The sequence below is a fragment of the Protopterus annectens genome, chromosome 3.part1, assembly GCF_019279795.1.
Source record: "Protopterus annectens isolate FY-2018-M chromosome 3.part1, PAN1.0, whole genome shotgun sequence".
Taxonomy (NCBI): domain Eukaryota; kingdom Metazoa; phylum Chordata; order Ceratodontiformes; family Protopteridae; genus Protopterus; species Protopterus annectens.
Window position 1 is genome coordinate 539,850,982 of NC_056732.1, and position 21,559 is coordinate 539,872,540.

The window sequence follows — 21,559 nt, forward strand, 5'->3', positions numbered from 1 at the left end:
GTTTTCATTCTTGGTCAAGGTTAGATTTCTTTCTCTTATCTAATTCTCTTACACAATCAGTTTTGGATTTTATTATTGAGCCCAGATTTCTTTCGGATCATTCTAGAATTTTATTAAAATTGAATCTCGAGTTTAAATTTGCTTATGCATTCAAACGGAACTGTTGGACTTTGAATAACAACTTGCTCTCTAATAAAGAAGTTAGTAAACTGTGTATAAAAATAATTCAAGAGATGGAAAACAACTTAGACTCAACAGTTATTCCCTATGATATTCAATGGGCGGCGTGTAAGGCAAGGTTAAGGGGTATGTTTGTTGGTAAGGCCTCATACCTTAAAAAACAATTCAATAATAAAGAAAAATTGTTAAAACTAAGAATTCAGTCTCTTGAGAATCAATATAGATTAAATTCTGATCCTGATGTCTATAAACAAATGATAAATTCTCAAAAAGATCTGATTTTATTACATCAAAATAATCTTTCAATACAGGAACAAAGATTATTAGTTACCTACTCTGAATGGGCTCAAGTACCTTCGAAAACCCTAGCTAGAATAATTAAAAATAATTTTGATAGGCCCAAAATATCGCCCATACAATTCAAAAATAAATTATACAACACGGACAAGGAAATTATGCAACTCTTCACATTACTATATACTGATCTTTATTCCAAATCTTCTAATTTATTAGTAAATTGTCATATAAACAGTTTTCTTAGTTCTATAACATTTCCTACTTTGAATGAAAATCAGCAAAGTATTCTTTTGGCCCCATTAAGTCTTCTTGAAATATCTGAATCAATTGATAGACTCAAACTTGGTAAGTCCCCAGGTCCTGATGGTTTTACTTCTGAATTATTTAAATTATTTAAGTCAGTAATTGCACCCTTCCTTCTTAAAGTTTATAACTACATAAAAATAAATGACATTTCGGATCTTTATTGGAACACCTCAAAAACTATTCTAATTTTAAAAAACAACAAAGATAAAACAGACCCTCATAATTATAGACCCATCTCATTAATTAATTTAGATATCAAGATTGTATCCTCTATTCTTGCCAACAGATTGAAGAAGGTTCTATCATAAATAATTTCCCCACAACAAGCAGGTTTTATGTCTCACAGACATGTATGGGATAACACTCTCTCTTTGGAATCCATTATTCATCTTACAAAAAATGACAACAACCCAATATATGCATTAATTCTTGATGCATCAAAGGCATTTGATAAAGTAAGTTGGGATTTCCTCTTTCAAACAATGTCCTGCTTTAATTTTCCCATCACATATATTAATTTTATCAAAACCCTTTACAAAGACTCCTTTACCAAATTGTATATTAATGGATCCACATCACATTCTATAAAGATTTCTAGTGGCACGAGACAGGGATGCCCCTTATCTCCCTTTCGTTTTAATCTATACTTAGAACCATTACTTTTATACTTAGCACAAAACACATTTCATAGGATTCCTAGGATTTTACACAATAATTTACTTTTCTCTGCTTTTGCTGATGATTTAGTTATATACTTTCAAACTCCTATTACAGATCTTAAAAAAATAATTAATTCCATTGAGAAATTTTCTCTAGCGTCGGACTATCACATTAATTCCCAAAAGACTTATATATTCCCCGTAAACCATCTGGCACATACACCATATTTATTTCCAGTCTCCTATTTTCATATTACTTTTGGGGTTAAATATCTGGGTATACATATAGATCATAATAATCTGTCTTCATTTCAAAATAATTTACTTAAAATATGGACATCAATAATGTTAGACATGCGTAGATGAGAACTTCTCAACTTATCACTTCTTTCCAAAGCTGCAGTTATTAAAATGAATATTCTTCCCAAATTTCTTTATCAATTCAACTCTTCTGATCAAATCATTCCTAAATCTTTTTTTGATAAAGTTAACAAAGAACTAGCTAAATTTTTGTGGTTCCCTAAAGCAGTTAGGATTTCTTACTCTAAATTATCAACTTCTAAAGATGGGGTGGTTTAGGTTTACCAAATTTGTATCTCTATTATTTAATTATTTCGGCTAGCAAACTACTGTCCATTTCTAAACTGAATATCATTCATTATAATCAATGTCCAATTTGGATGAAGTTATGGCATCAGTATATTTTATCCAAAAACATAAACCCTGTTGCCATTCCATTTATCTCCTTAGATATTTTGAATTCACTTAAAATCTCAAACTTTCTAAAACATAAGATCAAAGCATTTCAGGACTTATTAAAACTTATTAAATTTGATAATATTTTTCATCTAATACAACCACTTCATCTGAACCCTAACTTAAAGTTAGATAATGCACCATTTAATTTAACTAAATATCCCCTTATAAAGAATATGAATGTTTGGGATCTTTTGAAACACAAAGATTTGTCTTTGGCAAATCTTCGAACTACACTGAAAGTCAATTGTAAATATACTATAATTCTGTGTCAGTTAAGAGATGTAATTATGGCTAATTGTGCTTATATAATCCCAAGGGAGCAAGATTTTAATAATATTGATAGGGTAATTAGAACATTATTATTACCTGAGAAAATGTTATCAAAATCATATAATTTGATAAACAAATTAATTCAAGACTCATTATGTCTTTTTTCTAACTTCTGGGATAAACATAATCCTCAATTAAATGAGAAACAAAAACTCTTGGCCATTAGAAATACTTTGGAACACTCCCCTTTCAAGAAATTGTTCTATACTCAGTTGATGATAAATAATAATGCTTATCATACTCCCTCCAAACTTAATACATTTGATGCAAATAACTCTCCTTCCTGCCCTTGTTGCTTCTCTCCTAATGCTGACCTCTTACATATGTTTTGGTATTGCCAATTCTCTCATAAACTTTGGACCTCCTTGAAAGTAATGTTACAGAAAATGGGGTATCACAAGTCAACTCTTTCCTGGGAGACTGCAATTCTACACATACCTAAGATACATCTGTCTAAACCAGATACACATGTACTCATATTTATCTGTTCTCTTATAAAACTTTACATTTCCAGAAATTGGCTTGACTAAATTGAATTGGAATGCCTTTAGAACAATGGCATACTTGTACGTTTCAGCACAAAAAACTATGTTGAAAAGTCCTAAAAAAAATGGCTTTAAATAATAAAGTTTTAGAAAAGGTCCTTTCTATTATTAATTATGAATGTTAGATTATAAACTTTTATCTTTTGTACAGTGTGGGATTTATTTATTCTTCTACTTTATTTTCTCATATGATTGTGGTCTCATTCTATCATTTGCATCCTGGTTACCATTTGTATATATTGTATATAAAGTTTGTTTTTGTGTTGTTGTTTTTGATTTTTTTTTTTTTCACTTTCATGAGTTGAAATGTGCTTTTACAATGTTGTATAACTTAAATCAACTCCTAATTGACTATAAATACAATGTTTGTTGGTTGATGTCTTGTTATATTCCATAATTTAATAAAAAGATTTTTGAGAAAAAAAAAAAGAATGAAGCCCTAACTATGACCTTGATGACCTGTGATTGGTATTTGTCTTAAATGCTGGATGTGCCAGGTGGCAGAAGGAGAAAGTGAATGGATGATGCCAGTTCACCCATCCTGGGGGAGAGGCAATTCTGTGCGCTGTAATCCCAGCTTCTCCTTTAGCAGAAAGAAGGCAAGGCATGCAACATATGGGCTGGGGGTATACACTTGTCTATCCCAAGCCACTTTTGTGCAATAGAATAATGAGGACATTTGTATTCTAACTGGTGGTCTAATCTGTTGGACATGTACCTGCTTGCTGGCAATGGATGGTGTATTTGATATTCATCCTATATATGAGTTATGAACCAAGAATGAAATTAGAACAGTTTAAAAAAAAAAGATATGAAGTACTTCTAAAGAAAAGAAACACAGCTGTTGGTAGCTTAGACTGTATTCAGGGAGGAGGAGTTATAATGTCATATGACTATTCTGCAGTCCACATGGACATTTTCTATCTGAGGGAAGTTTATGGAATATAAATGATTTTCTACTGTAACACACAGTGAAACCAATATTACTAAGTTACTATGTTCTTCTGTTATGCTGCCAGTTAAAGGTCTCACCTCAAGTCAGTACTGTTATAATCAATAAAAAGGGCAGAAAAAGTCACAGAGGACATATGTAAGTGATTTAGCAGATTATCAAATAAATGTCATTTTATATTTTTCTCAAATGTCATCTCCATTTTACTGCTCTTTCCCCTTTCCAACTTCTTCCAGCTATTCCTCCCTTCCCCCTCATCTCTGTTACATCTTCTCTGTCTCTCCCTCTCACTCTTGGATATGGACTACAAAACATGAGATGAATCAACTACTGATTAATATAATAAAAATAAGGCAGCAGTAAAATGATGTAAGTAGTGTAAGCTAATGTTTATAATGATGATCTGTGGCAGTGAAAGCTACTGAAAATATTATGAGGATTAGCCAGTGATTAATTGAACAGATGAATCATAACAGTAAAATGAAACGTTATGAGTAGAAAAAATAAGTCAAAAAAAGCTAACAACAAAACACAAATACATCCAGAATTGTGATCTGTATGTGTCTTTTGAAGCTGCATAATCTAAGCAACAAATTTGCAATGGGTTATAAATCATTAAGTGCACTTTTCATGCAAACATGAAATTCAAATAATTTGTATTGTAGGTAGATCTAACCAGTAAGTTAGGCAGTACTTATTAGACAACTCAAAGATGCATTATACAATTTAGATACAAATGATAGTTAATATTAAAGATCTTATGTAGAATAGTTACTCATAAATGCATTCAATATCATGCATAGTTAACAAATTCATTAAGCTTGAAGGTAGGAATCACACAGTTTCATTTGAGGAAAACAGATATGGGTTAGGTGTGGAAACAGTTTACATACAAACCTTTTAAGAAAATGTAAATACGCTTTACATACACACATCAACAGTAGAATGCTATTTACAATACTTACAAGGTTAGGCTATGTGAGGGTAGCTATAGGAGGTGAGAGCTTAGAGAGAAGCTATAGAATTTGTTGAGAGCTTAGATAGGCTCATAGGAAGATAACTATAAGAGTTGTAGAACTTGGGAACCAGAGCGAGAACCCCTTGGATTAGGTTGGGTGAAGGCAGGTACATTTCCATTTAATGGACAGGTGTTTGAATAGTTGGGTTTTGAAGCTTTCTGAGTTTGGTATGGTTCTTAGTGTGGAGGGAAGGGAATTCCATTTTTTGCCTAGTGAGAATAATAGGAGAAGTTGGCCAGCAGGACATTTAGGTTTATGGATAGTAATTAAGCTCTGATTTTCAGATCTGAGAGCTCTGTTGGGTATATAAGGGGGAAGGATGTTAGTTAGAGTGGGACATTTTGTTGGGTGAAATATGAGTCTATGTGCAGTAGTGAGTTGGAGATAGTCTAGGTAGTTTGGGAGTTGAAGCCAATTCAGGGATTATAGGATTAGGCAGTGATGGGTGGTATTTTTAGATTTAGAGGCAAATTTAGAGATTTTGTTGTAGCAGTTTTCTAGTTTAGAGGTGATAGAGGAGGACAGGTTGGTTAGGAGAGGGGCTCCATATAACAAAGAAGGAAGAAGATAAGTCAAGGCCAGAGTTTGCCTGGTAGAGTTGGAGAGAAAGTGATTATAGGTTCATAGGTTCATAGGTTCATAGCTTAGTACTAAGATAACTGCCCTTTCAAGTCATTTTAAGCCTAGCCAATTATCCCTTGTGAGACTCAAACCCTGCACCTTGAGTTTGTAAGGCAAACACCTTAGCCATTAAGCCACCCTCCCATTCCTATAAAGCATACCTAGCTTTTGGTGGGTTTTCTTAATATTTTGTTGAATATGAATATCAAACTTGAGGTGTTCATCTACAGTAATGTCAAGTAGTTTGGCAGAGGGGACTACTTCTATAGGTGAGTTGGTTTGACTATAGACTTTGAAGTTGTTTTTATCATAGGAGACGGTCTTTGTGGGTGGGAATAGTAGAATCTTTAATTTATTTGCATTGAGAGAGAGGTGGTTTTGGCACATCCAGTTTTCAGTTGTTGAGAAGGCAGTTTGGGTTTTAGTCAGCAATTCAGAGAGGTTTGAGGCAGAGCAGACTAAGGTTGAATCATCTGCGTATTGAATTATTTTAGCATCAGGAATAGCAGTGTGAAAGTTATTGATGAAGATGTTAAAAAGCATTGGCCCAAGGATGAATCCTTGTGGTACGCCAGTTGGGGTAGGTAGGAAGGAAGAGATGGAGTTCTTCCATTTGACTGCCTGTGATCTGTCCGATAGATAGCTGGAGAACCAGGATAAAGCATTATGTGAGAGATTAAGGTTTGAGAGATGACAGAGAAGGTGCTTGTGGGAAACAGTATCAAAGGTTTTAGACAGATCGAGTAAAACAGTAGAAACTAAGTGGTCTGAATCTCGGGTTTGACTGACAGTTTCTAGGAAAGAGAGTAGAGCAGTTATTTTGCTATGGCCTGGACAGAAGCCATGCTGGGTAGGAGTGAGAAGATTGTTTTGGGTCAGGAAAGGCATAAGTTGGAGGTGGATGCATTTTTCTAGGATTTTGGAGATTGGTGAGAGCAAAGCAATGGGGCGAAAGTTTGAGGTGCTGGTATTTTTGCCTCCTTTACGAAGAGGGAGAACATAAGCTGAGTGTCAGAGTTTGGGGATGTATGATTCTTTTATGGATCAGTTGATAATGATGCTGATTGGGAGTGCAATGCCATCAGCAGCACATTTTAGGAAGGAAGAGAGAATATTGTCGGGAGCGTTAGAGCAAGGTTTAAGCTTGGACAAAAGTTTTCTTATAAAGTTAGTGGAGATGGGTTTGAGTTCAAACAGATGAGGTGAGTTAGAAGGGGGAGAGTGTAGAGCAGCTGGGTTATTATTGGGAAATGTCTTGGTGAGTGTAATAATAGTGTCTATGAAAAATTAGTTAAATTCAGAGCCTAGTTCAAGATTAGATTTACTTGGGTCAGGACTGGGATTATTCTTGGAGCCTGGATTGAGGAGTCAGTTTACTGAGTTTCAGAATTTTTGGGGGGTTTTATTGTTATTGGACTGAAGTTTGATATAGTAGGATTTTTTTGTCTCTGGTGATTAGTCATTTTGTATGGTTGCTGCACTGTTTATATTGGAGCAAGGTATTGTCCAGTTTATTGTTTTGGTAAAGGTTCATAGTTTGTCTCTGTGGTGCATAATCTGTTTTGTCTCTTTGGATAGCCAAGGAGCAGTTTTAGTTTCTATCCTTTTGTTTCTTAGTGGGACTAGTGAGTTTAAAGTATCAAGGAAGACAGAGTTGAAGTATTCTATAGCCTTGTCAAGAGGAAGGATGTTTAGAATTTGCTAGTTCATTTGTTTGAAAGTATTTGAGAAAGTAGTTGGGTTGAAGCTACTGAGGTTACGAGTTTGAATGTACTGATGCTGGTGTGGGGAGGAACTAGTTGAGTGATGTATGAAGGCTGGGAGGTGGTCGTTAAAGGTATCAGGAATTGTGCCAGAATTGGTTATTTTATTTGGATCTGAGACTAGGATCCAATCTATAGTGGATCCGGGAGGGTTTATTTTGTTAAGTCGTGTGATGGAGAGGATTATTTGAGTGAAGTTATACAGGTTAATGGATAAGGAGGGAGAGGGGCAATTGATTTTATTCCAGTCAATATTCACATCACCAAGAGTATAAGTTTCATAGTTAATTTCAGTAGAGGCTCATAGGAGAATATTTTTCAGTGTAGAGATATTATTACCAGGTGAGATATATAGGGCAATGATGCAGATATGTTTATGTTTATTTAGTTTTAGAATTCCAGCAGTTAGTTCAGTGTTCTGGAATTGAGCAATTGGAATTTGGAGGGGAATTAAGGTAAGAAGGTTGGAGTAGACTAGAGCAGTGCCTCCACCTTTTTTATTTAGTCGGTCATTTCTGAGACAATGAAATCCTGGGGGCAGAATCTCAGAGTCAGAGATAAAGGGCATGAGCCAGGTTTCAGAGATGGCTACGATATCTGGTTGGTTATGGCTTAACCAAGCTTGAAATTGGTGTACTTTGTTGTTTAGACTTTGTGCATTAATTGTAAAAATCTTTAGGGTGTTGAGATAGGAGGAAGAGGGTAAGGGATGAGTGTTGTTAATAAAGGATGTAGAACCAGGGTCAGGATGGATATCACCAGCTTGGCCTAGTTTGTTGAAGGAGATATCCTTTAGCCATATTGGTCTGCCAGGCATGAATTTTGGTAGATTGCAGATTGGAGCAGTTGACAGTATCTTGACTTTAGAGGAGAAGAGTTTAGGGTGGAATAGGTGCAGAGGGTTTGGCTGAATGACAGAAGAGGAGATAGAGTGGAAATGGGAGTAAGAGCGAGGGGGGATGTGGGTTTGTATGGTTGTTGTCTTTGTAGGTGGTATTGGACAAGCATAGGTGGAATATGAGGTAGCATAGTATAAGGGATGTAGGAACAGAAAGAGGAGGCTGGGGGACTGGTGGGTGTGATAACTTGAGGAAAGCATGTTGGAGCAAAGAGAGAATGATATCAGTGGTTAGGAAAATGGAGAAGGCTATGAAGAAGAAAGGGTTTAAAAAGTGATGGAGGTATTCTAAAGATTTAAGGAAAGAGGAGGGGACTATAATTATTGGGTGGAGTACAGATTACAGAGTTTAAGAAGGATGGATATAGGTGGGAGGAGTAATGAGGGGGAGCTGGTATTGGGTAATTAGGCTGAGAAGGTGGGGTAAGATAGGAATAAAGCTAGGAATATTGGGGTGGGTGGGAAATTGGGCAGGGTAGGGGAGCAGAGTGAGAAAGAACACTAGAGGTGAGTATGGCAGAAAAAGTATCAGCAAAGAGCAGTTTAAAGGCTGTAGTTGGAAGGCATGAGCTAAATATTTCCAGCCAGAAAAAGAAGGCTGCCTTTACAGAGGGTGGTTTAGCGGGGGAGGGGGGTATTTACAGTCTAAGGATATTAACTCATAACCAAGGAGAAGATATTTACAGTCTAAGGAAATTAACTCATAACCAACTGTTTGTAAAAAAATAAAACTTTTTGGGATTATAAAGAATATCTCGGATTTATACTGGTAGATGCTGCCACCTAATGGTAGAAGGAGATAGCAAACAGCATGGATAGTTAGACCAGTCTTAGGTTTAAATATATTCTAGGGTAGTGATAACAGGAGGGGTAGAGGGCAAACAGTCTGTGGTAGGCTGCTAGAATGCATACATGGGAGGGGAGATTAACTTTTTAGATAGTACATCAAGTCTACATTTAATTAGTGTTAAGCAAAATACATTTACACAATCTTGTTGGGGGGCGTCTTCTCAGTAGTATTTTTCTAAGTAGCAGGGAAGCTGGCCAATTCGGGGTGTCTTCGGGTGATGGCCGGAGGTATTCCTTTTGCATTTAAAGCAGGGAGGGAGCACCCAGGATGAATTACTGTAGAGGAGAGGGAGACAACACTGAGTTAGTTAATATTGCAGATGTAGAGGGGAAGGTAGAAGGTAAGGGATGTTTAGAGAAGAAAGGAGGATGTAACAAAGCACAGTAGTAGAGAGAGGCTATGGTTAGATGAGGCTAGAGCAAGTATGTAGAGGAAGATTAGATTTAGGAGATTAACAATGGAAAGCAGCAGACATTATGCTATAAACAATACAAGTTAGGCAATATAGGCTCCATTAAATAGAACAAAACATTCATTCAGCAGTTCAGCATGCTATCAGTGACCCTAGTCCATTTGAGAGGACAGGGTTATACAGCAGTAGAGCCAAATATAAGCAGCAGAAAGCAAGGGGTAAATGATAAAGTAATACTATAAAATCTCTAAACAGTGCAATATATAGTGTTCAACAGACTAACACAGTAAACTACGATATGTTCATGCTGTGCAATAACTTGTGCTGAACAGCTTTCAAAACAGTTTTCAGAACAATATAAAAGCCATGTGGTGCCCTTATAGAGACAAACGGAAGAGAAAAAGAGCTGGTAAGCCAGTAATTAAGCTAAAGGCTCTAGTGGGACCATTGATCCACCTTGAAAGAGAAATAAAGGCCTTCAACTATATATATTCATTGGCGTTCTTTTAATAGGACATCTGGAGAGCAGACTAGGCCAGCAAAGTGCAACAGTTGAGCCCTGTATACTCTCAGGCTAAAGTAAAGTAATGCAGCTGGCGACAACATAAAGAGAGACCCACTCATCCCAAAAAGCAGCTTACAGCTGCTAAGCCAGTAATTAACCTAAGCAAAGGGCAAATGACACAGTACAATGCAAGCAGTCAAACAGTACAGTACAGTATATAGGGCAAAACGGTCCACAAACCATGTACAAGCTGTGCGGAGCCCTTATAGTTCCAAATGGAAAGAATAATGGCTGCTAAACTTGATTTTAAGCAGAAATGAAGGGGGATTGTTATTCTACCTTAAGTGGCTACCCGGCATTCAGCGATGCACTTTGGTTGGCGTGCTTTTAACAGGACATCATTACACCAGGTTTCTGATCGTGACAAGCCAGCAGTATTCAATCAAGCCCATTGTACCCATACAAAATTAATGCAGCATTAGTCAGTATAGAAAAGAGTCCCACTTGCCCCAAAAGCAGCTTGCAGAGGTCAAAAATACATGTGGGTCTCAGATAAATGAAGCCGTCAGCAGAAGGCCAACAATAACCATACAACACAGTTACAAACATTGCATTGGAGTGATAGCCATCAGCACAAGGCCATCTATAACCCTAAAACACAGTTACAAGTAAAATCGCAGAGTTTAGCACAATAGTTGCTTAGAGGCTTGCAAATGATAGACAGATATGCTGAAAAGACCTACTGGGAAGTGAAAACATGCAGCCTAAACTGCAGGACCAGCACAGAGGAGCTGTGGATGCTCAGGACCGGATTTAAAAATGGCACCACAGTCTGTGGGAGATATACACATACTGTATGTGTCATCTATTTTTTTAGTCACAATTGTACAACCATGGAGTTAGTACATTTAAGTACAGGGAATGTAGGGGTAAAGTCCTGGGGGAAGGGTTGCTGGATGTGTTTGCATCCTTGCAAATAACACTTTGGGAGTTTGAGTTGCAACTTTTTGTATCCAGTTGAAGGGGAAGCATTGGGTTGTTAAGGGTATGTCAAAACTGAAAAAGGATAGGCAAAGGAAAAAAGGTTCAAAGCTGTGCTGGTTTAGTGGACAGTGGAAATAAGTGTAAAGCTAAATAACCCTCAATGTACATAGAATCCTATAGCTCATAACCAGACCTGCTGGAAACACTCACCATTAAGCCAAATACCTTACTCTTGGGAGACTTTAGCTACCCCTCTATAGACTGGGAGGCATACATTGCCTCAAACTCACAGATACAATGATTCCTGGACTTTATTAACACAAATACCCTTGACCATATAGTGCCTACACCCACCAGAGGTTTAGACATACTGGACCTAGTACTCACCAGTATGGAAGAGTGCTGCATTCTCCCCATCCCCATGTTCTCAGATCCTCACTTGTGATGTTGGATCAAAATGCTGCTTCCTTCAAAATAAAAATAAACTTAGTAATCCCAGCAAACACCAAAACAGTTAGGAATTATTGCAAAGCAAACTACACCCTAGTAAGCAATAGTTTATCAAAATCCAGTGCCTCTCCTAACCCTAAGTTCACAACAACCTATGCAGAATTAATCAAAGAGACCATGTACAACCATGTAAATGGCTGTACAGAGGCAGCTGTACCTGCAACATGTAAGCCCAAAGCAAACTCTAAAAACAAACCACTCTGGATGAATCCTTATCTTAGTAGGGTATATAGCAAAAGGAAAAATGTCATGTCTAAAATCAAGAATAGCAACTCCCATAATGGTAGGAGCTCTCTATCTAAGTAAACTAAACAGGAAACTAAGAGGACCAATTAAGTCCAACAAGGCCAATTACAAGGTCAAGATAGTTTCACAGGCTGAAGACAACAACAAGACTTTCTACAGCTGTGTCTGAAACCTCAAAGGTAGCACATAGCAGTGTGCCAAAACACAGCCTCAATGGGCCTCAAAAATATCTGGGAATGCCTCCCACATAGCTGGAAATCTGACCTATCAGAACTACTTGAGTCACTTTTCAACTATAGCATCAAAACAGGCTTTGTACAATGAGAATGATGGACTGCAGTGGTTATTCCACTTCACAAATATGATGACCCCAGAAACAACAGACCTGTTAGTCTGACTAGTCTAATATACAAAGCCATAGAACGAATTGTCATGGAAATGCTTAACAAAGACATAGCCAATCTTCAGACACTGGACTAAACTCAGTTTGTCTTTCTTAAGGAAAGATCATGCCTACTAAACCTGGTGAACTTCTTTGAGAAGGTCATTAAGACAACAGATAAGGGAAAATGATGCATACCGCCTACCTGGACTTGGCTAAGGCAATCAGTGCAATACCCCACTCAGATGCAGTGGACAAACTTGCTGAACTGGCATAAACCTCTATATAACTCACTGGAGTGCCAGCCAGCTCATATACAAGGAACCAGGAAATCAGGATTGGTGATATCACCTTCACAAAGAGACCAGTAACCAGCAAGGTATCTCAGGGGCCAATGCCTGGACCACTCTTATTTATCATCTACTTCTTGGAGGTAAAGGCTAATGTCAAGGGTCTTTGGCTGACCAAGTTCACAAATGACTGAAAATTGAGAGCTATCACAGGTGTACCGGTGACTAAATATATGTATATTTAACTAGTTTTGTGTGCTATCTCAGCGACTATACTGCCTGAAATGACATGCTGTTTATGCTGTAATTGTGTAAATACATGGTAGTTGTTTAATTCTACTTGCTGGGTCAATTCTCATATGTGCCAGTCTGAATATATAGGTTCATAGGTTCATAGGTAGGTACTAGTCTATTGGCCCTAGGGCCTATATAAGCCTAGACAAAAAGATACCCTGGCTTTCACCACCCAAGAAAATTATTTTCCTGTGCCCCTGTCGAGCAGAGCCCAAGAGGTGATCCCAGGGGTAAATTTCCTATTTCCCATCCAATCATCAAGATTTTTCTTGAAGAGTGCTAATGAAGAGCTTTGTTTGATATAGATAAGTAGTTTGTTCCAGAGTATGGGAAATCTCTGGGACAGGAATCTATCCCTCCAACATGTTCTGTTTATTGTGGTGACAAGGTTTAGGTCCCTATTTCATGTAGCTCGGAGGGATTGGAATTTCTTTAAGTGGAGCATGTCCAACAGCTCTGGGTTTGACATAGCTTTGTATGTTAGGCAGAAATCGCCTCTGAGTAGGCAATATGCGACGGAGTAAAGCTGGAGTTTTTTGAGACGGTCTGCATAAGGCATCTGTTTGAGGCCTGTAATCCTCTTTGAGAGGTATTTCTGCGGCTTTTCCAGTTGTTGTAGATGTGTTGTGAGGTACATACCAAAAGGGGCGTTGTACTCTATAAGAGGTCTAATGAGTGAAAAGTAGAGGGGAATAATGACCTCTTTTTCCTGGATGAGAAACTTTTTGTGATGAGGTGTGCCAAGTAGAAGGATTTCCTGACTACTGTGGCAATGTGATTATCAAAGGAGAGACTACTGTCCACCTGTGTCTCAAGGTCTCTTATCACACTTTAAGTGTTAAGCAGACTACCACCTATGTGGTAGATCATGGGTACAGGGTTTTTACCAAAGCAGATGATAATACACTTTTTGGCATTGAGCTTAAGGTCATGGCTTTGACACCAGGCATCTGTCTCAGTGAGGCCCTTTTGTAGGATGTCCACATCATTAGGAGTTTTGATTATGGCTCCTAGTTTGCAGTCATCTGCAAACTTCATTAGCCAAAGACCTTCTGTGTTAGCCTGTACTTTAGAAAAGTATATACCATACAGGAGAGGACCCAGGACTGAAACCTATGGAACTCCACTTGTCACTGGTCTGAAGTCGGATTTGGAGTCTGCTGCTTTCACAGTGTGGGTCCTGTCAGTGAGCCAGTTGGCAACCTATCTTGTGACATAGGGATTTATACCTAGTTTAGTGAGTTTATCTATAATTCCAGAGTGGGGGATGGTGTTAAAAGCCTTGGCAAGATCTAGATATGCTGTGTGAACCACCTTACCCTCGTATATGGCTTTGGTGACTGCTTCAAAGTAGTCTATCAGGTTTAGGAGACATGATCTGCCTTTTACATACCCGAACTGGGTGGGGTCCAGAGTTTGAAGATTACCAGTGTCTTTGTTTATAAGTTCCATGATGATACATTCCATGGCCTTGCAGACCAGGCTCGTTAGCCTAATGGGGCGGTAGTTCCAAGGATCCATGGTGGCTCCCCCTTTCTGGAGTGGGATAACCGTCGCTGTGTGCCATTCAGTAAGCACAAAGCCTGAGGTGAGGCTATGATTGAACGTGGTGCTTAGGTGGGGTGCCAGTTCATTCTGTAGTTCATGTAGAAAGCAGCCCGGGATTTTGTCAGGTCCCATGGATGCTGTGTTCTTGGCTTTGCAGAGTGTGGTTTTTACCTGTACAGCCGTGATCACAACAACTTTTCATTCTTCCAGTATAGAATTTTGCCCTTTAAGGGGTGAGAAAGGGGTAAAGTTAGCATTGAACCTATCTGCCAGGATGTTGGCAATATCAGTTGGTTCTGTATATTTAGTGCTATTGAGCTGTAACTCAGAGCAGATCTGAGTGTTGCCATTGAGATTCTTGACATAGCTATAGAATACTTTGTGGTTATCTTTAGAATCAGTGGTGATTTTGTTTTCATAACTAGCTTTGGAGGATTTTATGAGGGATCTCAGCTTCTTACTGAAGCTGACCAGGGAGGTCCTCCAATCATGGGATTTTACTCTTTTTTGCAACAGTTTCTTTCTTCTGTTGTAGAGTTTGTTTATGGCAGGGAGCCACAAGATTGGCTTCCTTTTTTTGGAGGATAGCATCTTGGTTCTGTTAGGGATAGCATGATCCATGCACTTGTGTAAGTGCTTATAGAGTGCATTTGTGTAGGATTCAGCAGTCAATCATTTTGTCCTTGTACTATGGTATCATTCTGGGTGATGGCAGGATACTACTCAGAGCTAGGGTCATACCTGCTTGGGCTACAAGATTGGAGAGCTCATCCATGTCTCTTTTCATGTAGTTGAGAAAGGCATATCTCAGGTAATTCACACCAACATGGACAATGAGAAAGTCATATTTGTACTTGTTGTGGAGTGACCTGAGTCCTAGTGACCATACTGCTTGTAATTGTTCACTGATGACTGTGCACTTGTGTAAATACTTGGTAATTCTTTAATTCCCAATCTTCAGGGGCTATCCCATATGTGCCAGTCTGATTATATTTTACTTAACTAGCTTGTTGCATTATCTGGTAACCATAGGGCCTGAAAGTGCATGCTAGCCTGCCACTTTTGGTATTTCACCTTATGTGCTTTACTGGCATACAGATATTAAACCAAGCATTCCTTTTCTGTGGCTTAATGTTTCTGTATTTACATGTATATGGATACCTGAATGTTTTTTTTTCCTTTTTAAAATGGTGAATGGTTAAAACTGATGACTTCATCTGTTTAGTTTCTGAACCGTGAAAGGTCAAATACTGTCGACTTAATCTGTTGCATATTTCACAAAATATCATACACTGTTTACTGTTTGTATTTTGATATAATCCTTGTAAATAAACATGCTTTAGCTGCATACTGTTTTGCCTATACTATTTTGTCTAGCGTATGTTATATCTCTGCATATATTAACTGTTCTGCTTTACCAAATAGCCTTTCATACTCAAAACTCATACAACTAATTTACTGTACTGTCTTTCCGTGCACTTCTACATCAACAGTGCTGTACCTACATCCCCCTACCTCACCTCCACTCAGCATTATCCACCCTTGAACTCAAACCTGCACTCTTTCCCCTACACCCTAACCATTTTTCTCATATCTCATATCACCTATCAGTAGCAACCCTTACCTGAAGCCACTCTATCATACTCTACAGTCCAGCTCTTTTCAATACCCCCCATATACACTAGTATCTGTCAAGTCCTCATTATCTTACCTACCTAGATTCCACTTCTCCTTAACCCCAATGTTTTCTCTCTTCTTCTTTAATCTAGGTTAGCAATTACCTCCACAGCGTCAAAGCCCACTGACTACCCTGCCTGGAACTACCTGCAGTCAATTCCCTTTGTGGAGCCTCCCTCCATTTTTACAGACTGTTTAAGTATGTTCTACTTAATCTGTTAAATGCTTTATGTACTTCTTGTACTGTTGCACCTGTAGTGGCTATATCCTTGCATATCTCCAGGCTGCTCCCTGTTTTTCTACATTCTACCCTGCTCCCCAACTCTCCTACCCTCCTCTAACTCATTTCCTCTTTGAAAGCTCTCTTACTGCTGTGTCCCCTCTGCACCTTCTCTGTCTCTACTCTTACCTCTCCCTACAACACTACTCTATTCCCTCTACCCATCCACTGGTTGTGTGCTTCTGAACTACTGCCTCCCACAGACCCACTCAGTCTATTTTTCTTCGAGCTTTTCTGACTCCTCCTTCCTCTCCTGCTCACTCAGCTGACAAACTTACCTGCTTTATGATAGTTTTCTGGGATTTTCTCCGTAGGTATAGCCCAACTTGATTTTGCCCTCGCTACACTCAGGCTCACTTCACTCCCCTACCCTGCCCCCATTCCCACCCACCCTCACTTCAATTTACATCCAACTTCCTGCCAGGAACCTATCCCACCCCTTCCACTAGCAATACTTCACTACATGACTTCATACCTTTAATTACCACATCCACACCACAACTTCCCTGACATACTCTAATATTCAACTTCTTCTCTTCAGCACTACACATCTCTTATTTCTCTCTGCCCTAACGCTTATCACTCCTACCTTTCCCACCCTCTATGTTCCCCCATCTCCTGCACCTATGAAACTCTCCCAACATCTTCCTTTATCATCTCCCCATCCCTCTTCAACTTCTCTACCACCTGTCTTCATAAATTAACTATATTTCAAAAGCACCCACCTACCTGTAAATCCAAACCTAAATTCGACAACCAGCGCTTACATTGTACTCCATTCACTGTTGTTACTAATAGCCTACTCTGCTCAGGAGACATCCACCCCAACCCAGGCCCCCTTTCCTCTCCCCACAGTCCCATACCCCACATCCCTCCCTCCACCTCCCCATCTTCTCACACTTCCCTCCATCCTCATCCTCATAGTCTAAACGCATCTTTATATAAACACCTACCTATCCTCTCACTAAATATTCAAAGCTTACCCAACAAAATCACTGAACTGCACACCTGGATAGCCCATACCTCGCCTCAAATTCTGTCCTTATCTGAAACATGGCTCAAACTGAGTATGAACCTACAAGGGGTTGGGAGGGTAGCCTAATGGTTAAAGTGTTTGTCTTACAAACACAAGGTGCAGGGTTTGAGTCTCACAAGGGATAATTGGCTAGGCTTAAAATGGCTCGCAAGGGCAGTAAGCCTAGTACTAATCTATGAACCTATGAACCTATGAACCAAACCACACATCACTAATAATGAAATACTCCCACCTGGCTATAATATCTGACAGATTCCCTAAAAAAGGGGGTGGTGTAGCCATCTTCTACTCTAATGGCCTAGACCTCTCATCTGTCACTATCCCTATTCTTGACATCCACCCTGCTGAACTCATCATCCTAAATTACCACCTAAACCCACACAGGAAATTTGATATTGCTTCCATCTATATCCCCCCTAAAAATAATATACCCACCTCAGAAAATATCCTATCCTGGTTAGCCCGCAACATACACTATGAAACCCTCATCCTTCAGTATAGACTGGTCCACACTTACAACTGACTCTCCACAATTGAGTATGAACCTACAAGGTTTCCATCAACTAATAACATCCCCCACCTGCCTCCATAAAAACTCATCATCTGGCTCAACCATTGACTGGATTCTCACTAACTCCTGCTACCACTACCATACTCCTACTACCCTGCCAGACTCCTTAAGTGATCATAAAGAAACAACCAAAAGACCAGTAACCCAGTAGAATCCAGAAGTATTTTATACACTCTCTTCACTCTCTGATGTCTCAGCTGGAATGTCTTCTAAGGAGAAAACACACCCAAAAAACACTCCATTTAAATAACACAATCAGTCAATAAAAATTCAATTTAAAAAAATCACAAGCATAATTAAAGGAGAACTCTCCAATTAAGTTCAGAATTCATACCATTAGGTATGAGAGTATCAAATGTAAGAATATAGATGACTTCTTTATATAAAAGTTTATCCTTAAAATAAGTGTCAGTAAATTCACAATTATTATCATCCACTTTTTCTAAAATAGTGCCTTTTAAACCCAAAGATAAAACCCAATGTGCTTGGTGAAAATGAACTCCACAGAACTAGTTTCTTTAAAGTTTTCTTTATCTCTTATATGCTCAGGAAGTCTTACTTTAAACGCACTCTGAGACTGACCAATATAAAATTTGTTACATGGACATTTAAGGGCATAGATTATACCAGTGGTATCACATTTGAAAAAACTTTTCACTGCAAATCTACGTCTGCCAATATTCACAAAACTATTCACAATATGTTTACAAGCCTTACATCTATTACATGCATAGCTGCCAAACATAAATCTCAAAATATATACATTAACATTAGGCATAATAAATTTGCCTTTCACTAGAAAGTTTTTTAAACTTTTCCCCACCTTAAATGAAAATGTAAGTTTCTCAGTTAACCATAACTGAGAATCTCCATTACATTGCATGTACTGCCAATAGTATTTCACCAAACCTATTAGAATGTCACTAAAGCAACTATAAGTAGATACAAAATAAATGTCAGTCTGACTTCTATCATATGCATTACTAACTTTTTTTGCCCCACTGTATGCCATCAAAAGACAGATTGAAGCTTTTAGACTGTATATGCTTGATAAATTCATTCACATTCTCTTCTCCCCCATCACACAGAAAAATGAGATCATCAATAAACCGAAAATAGAATTTAACATGCTGTACATAAAATGATGATCTGTATATACACTCCAGTTCAAATAACCCCATACTCAGGTTGGCATATGCAGGGACAAATGCTGCCCCCATAGCAATACCTTGTTTCTGTTGATACATTTCTCCATTAAATTAAAAAAAAATTTTAAGCAGAAAGTTAACAATTCCAAAATACACTCTGTGGCAGGAGATTCACCCATAAAAAAACTAACAGCTTCAATACCAGGAGTCTCAGCAATATTTGTATATAAACTTTGCACATCCATAGTGACAAAGTGCATGTTCCTATTAATTTCCACATTGTTAATTTTCTTCAAAAAATCAAAGATATCTTTAATATATGCAGGTAGCAACATCACCTTAGGTAGTAGCAGCTGGTATAACATACATCCAATATTATGAGCAAAGTATTTAGTCCCCTGATGCTAAGGGGCATCCAGGTGGGTTCAACAGACTTTTGTGTATTTTGGGTAAACAATAAAAACATGCAATGTCAGCACCATCCACATCAAATTTCTTTTTAGCATCTTACACCCTTTCCAGTCAGGTCCAAATACTCACTAATAGCTGACCTGTACACAGAAAAAGGGACCTTCAGATAAACAGTGTCATCGTTTAGGTGTCTATAGCACATATCCAAATATTGTGTTACATCCATAATAACAAATTTGTTGCCCTTATCAAAGGGCTTAAAAATAAGATTCTTCTTACTGCTGAGAGCTACCAGAGCAGACCATTCAGCTTTTGTTAAATTATATATGATGTTATTAACATTCCCCAGAAACTCATACATTTCTTGTTCCACTGAAAAATTTAACATCTTGAACAATTTTAACACCTTTTCATTGTTAAAAATAGGAACAAACTTGCATTTTGCAGAAATCATGCTAGTTTCAAATACATAATAAGCATTAGGTGTTTCATCTGATACACACAAATAAAAGCTATCCATATCCGAATCAGAATCAGTATCATCTGAATCATAATCTAAAGAAGCCATCTTAAAATTAAACAATACTTGAAGCTACAGTTTCCTAATAAATCTTAAAATGTCACACTTAAACTCATGAATATGTGGCATAACAGTAGGAATGAATTTAAGTCCACATTCTAAAACGGCCTTTTCACAGTCATCAAGAACATAACCAGGCAAATTAACAATATATGAATGACAGTTACCATTTACCCCTTTTTCGTTGTGGGAACTGCTGGGGTTGTTGTTGCCAATGTCCATTATATTGTCCCTCTCTCTGGCGTTTTTTGCTCTGTGGTCCCCCATATCGAGTACTTGTGCTGTTCTGAAAGTTCTATTGATACTGAGCCCAATTCTGGGGTTCAGGAAATGGTGGAAAGTAATTTTTATTCACAGCATGCATATCCTCTTCTCCAGAGGAAATCAAACTGGTGGAAGCATGTGCAGAGGAAAATGAAGACTGTTCTCCATCATTACTCCCCTGCTTAAATGAAACTCACCATAAAACTTTCTTTCAGTGAGTCCTGGACAGGAAGGGCATACCATTATCATAGTTGCGGGTGTCACAAGTCAGTTTATGCAGTTTTCTATCCAACATTTCCTTCTCATAATTCTGTAATTTGACATTAACAATTTTTTAAGATTTTATCAAGAAATTCTGTGTTCATTTTGGAAACCAGATCATTAAATGTGGAGCTAACTTCTATTTACAGTTTTTGTTGTTTCACCCTATCACTTTTAATCAATATAGCAACCCATTCTAAGGTGCACTTGTGTGCTGCACACACCTACCTTTTATGAAAAGCAACATCTATTTCATCGTTCATATCAAAAGGGGTTGCAGGATCCTTATATGCCCTTAAACCATGGGGGATGATATCAAGCTCCACATAATTATTCGAACTATGTAAGTTAAGGAACACAGAAGTTTCCTTAAAGAGCAATTTCTCTAAGGAATCATACAGTACCTTAGTTTCAGGATTCAAAGATGCATCAAATCTTCTGCCTACATTAGAGAAGGGATTTGGAAGACAATGGTTGTGAACAGATTCCCACTTGTGCCACATACTAGATATCTGTTCAGGCCCACCAACGGATCCAATAACAGCCTCTGAAGTTTGAACATGGCCATTCACCTGCCTCAAATAACTGTCCATAGGACGTTGCTGTGAATCCAGTTGGTTTCCATGAAAAACCCTTGGAATATCCACATTAGGGTCACTGGCCATGACAAACTAATACACAACTAAAACAAACTAAAATACAATAAAGAAACAACCAAAAGAATAGTAACCCAGTAGAATCCAGAAGTATTTTATTCACTCTTTTCACTCTCTGACGTCTCGGCTGGAATGCCTTCAAAGGAGAAAACACACCCAAAAAAACACTCCATATAAATAGGACAATCAATTATTCAATAAAAATTCAATTAAAGAAAATCACAAACATAATTAAAGGAGAACTCTCCAATTAAGTTCAGAATTCATACCATTAGGTATAAGAGTATCAAATTTAAGAATATAGATGGCTTCTTTATATAAAAGT

General features: G+C 38.0%; 1 protein-coding gene across 4 annotated transcripts in view; it reads right to left on the reverse strand.

The window, feature by feature from the left end:
* The window catches only part of LOC122798203 (sodium channel protein type 4 subunit alpha-like), a 2,607,519-nt gene that overhangs the window by 1,899,018 nt on the left and 686,942 nt on the right, over positions 1-21,559 (reverse strand). The gene's annotated exons all lie outside the window — the stretch shown is intronic.